The sequence below is a fragment of the Thamnophis elegans genome, chromosome 1 (genome assembly GCF_009769535.1).
Source record: "Thamnophis elegans isolate rThaEle1 chromosome 1, rThaEle1.pri, whole genome shotgun sequence".
In the NCBI taxonomy this organism is placed as follows: Eukaryota; Metazoa; Chordata; class Lepidosauria; order Squamata; family Colubridae; genus Thamnophis; species Thamnophis elegans.
Window position 1 is genome coordinate 1 of NC_045541.1, and position 2,407 is coordinate 2,407.

Here is a 2,407-nt window from a genome sequence, read left to right on the forward strand (position 1 = left end):
GGTAATAATAGAACTTCTGTGGTTTTGTTTTGAAACTTTGGTATTCTTATAATAAGGCCCGGCCTTTTTGAAGTTCTCTGTACAGAATATCACAAGTTGCCCTGTTTTAATTCCACTACCTGGAAGTAAATGAGCTTAATTCATCAAGGAACAGTAGAAAAAGATGCTAGGTTACATGTAGAATGTCCCCCCCTCCCATATTCCTGGCTGCTGCAATCCTTTCGAAGGTTAATGTACAACCAGTATCTTTTCCTGCAATTTTGCCAAACATGGCGAGATCTTCACTTGAAGCACCATAATAGAAAAAAGAATATTGATTTGCTAAATGGCAGCAACAGTTGACCGAATAAATATTATCTAATAATTGCTTCTGAGCTCAATTAAGTCAGCAAGTTGTGGGAAGGAATAGTTACTGTCTAGCAGAAGCTTATAAATATTGGCTTGGCTCACTAATGGCATTCTTTGTGATTGTCGCCTATCCTCTTTTCGCTTGTATCCTCAATCATGCAGTGTGGACTTTGGAAAAGGCAGGGTCATCTTTCATTTATGCGGGGCTTTAAGAAGATAATGTTTAAAGGCAGCCCTCCTGCCGTTTGTTTCTTGCTTGGAAATCAAAATGGAAACAGAACATAAAAACATTGAATTGAATACACTCATCCCGAGGAGCTGGTGAACGCATTTGTGAATCCTTGTGCTCAACCTGTGGTTTATGATCCATCTAGTGATCAGAGTAGAATAAAGATTTACCACAAATATCTCTGTATATTCCTTAAAAGAATGTACTATAATGGTATAAACTGGACCTAGGACAAAACGCTGAAGCGTGAAACATTTTTTATGTGGGATTTGTAACATTCATATTTAGTTCAAACTTTTTCTGAGAGTTATGATACTAATCTGATCCATCAAGTGGAAAAATGAATTTTATGAGAAATGTTGCATTCTTCCCTTCAGTTTTATTTTCCAAATGGTATAACGTTTTAATTTGGGTAGCCAAGCTACCCAAAGTGAAAAATAGGTTGAACATTTCTACACCTGGTGTGGTTGTGTCATGGAACTGTGATACTGAAGGAAACAAGGAAAACGTTTCCACCAGGAAAAAATATTTTGGGTGCTGTGGTGGTGATTGTTTCATTTCTCTCTCTAAAGAGTAATCTTTCATCTTGTGCAGAGTAGGTGAGGTGGGGAGGATCCCCCCTGCAGCCATTGCTGTTCAGCGGCTGAGCTTAATTATCTGTCCTTGGTCAGCATGCAGGGCACCAGTCCACATTTTGCTTCCATACACTGAAGTCTTGTACAAGGGTTTATTTAATAATATTGCACGGAGAAAGTAAGTAAAGCTAAACTGAATGCTCCTTGTTCCTGTTGATTTGAACCACAAACTAACTCGAGGCTTTGCTTCTGAGTCAGACGCAAAGAACTACTGGCATTTCTACCGTACTTGGAAGGGGACCTAGAAAGTACTCCATGCATGTGGAAATTGCACATGGAGACTGTAGGAACACAATAACAACAGTGATAGTTGTTATATTAAATTATTGGTAAATTTTTTACAATTGAGAATAGGACAGATTGATGCAATAAACCAAAATAGGCCTGTATGATCATGCTAATGATCTAATTCAATAAAGCTCATTAAAATAGGCAGAACATTATACTGTATACATAAATGTTAAAAAATGTCCTAAATAATTGCTTGCTTAGATAGCATTAGCAATAATACTTAGACTTATATACCCCTTCACAGTGCTTTACATCCTCTCTAAACAGTTTACAGAGTCAGCATATTGCCCTCAACAATCTGGGTCCTCATTTTACCCAACTTGGAAGGATGGAAGGCTGAGTCAATCTTAAGCCTGGTGAGATTCAAACTGCCAAACTGCTGGCAGCCGGGGATCAGCAGAAGTAGCCTGCAGTACTGCACTCTAACCACTGCGCCACCGCAGTGCATGTGGCATGGGATCAAAATAATCACATTTCCAGACTCAGATTTTTTTGTGTGTGTGCAACAGGAAACTAGTTGTAGATTAATACACATATTGAGGGAACACTTCATGAGAATCGGATTGTAGAAAACAGAATATGATAGAAAGTAGAACATGATTCTGTTCCACCAACTTTTATTTTTCTGGCACAAAGCATAATTAGCTCTCTGATATTGAGGAGTAAATCTATAAATATATGAAATATTGGATCAAAGGTATTTGGTAATGCTTTTAATTGTCAGACAGCAATTTTTGCTTTTATTTATGATGCAAAAATATGTATCTTTGTTCTTCTATAGGCTTAAAATATGCATGTTTCTTAACAGTTCTAGTTTTACAAATGGGAGACTAGTGACCACTGCCTTTATTTCCCTTATTTATGTTTTGTTATTAACTAGCATTTAATTACAAACATTTGATTT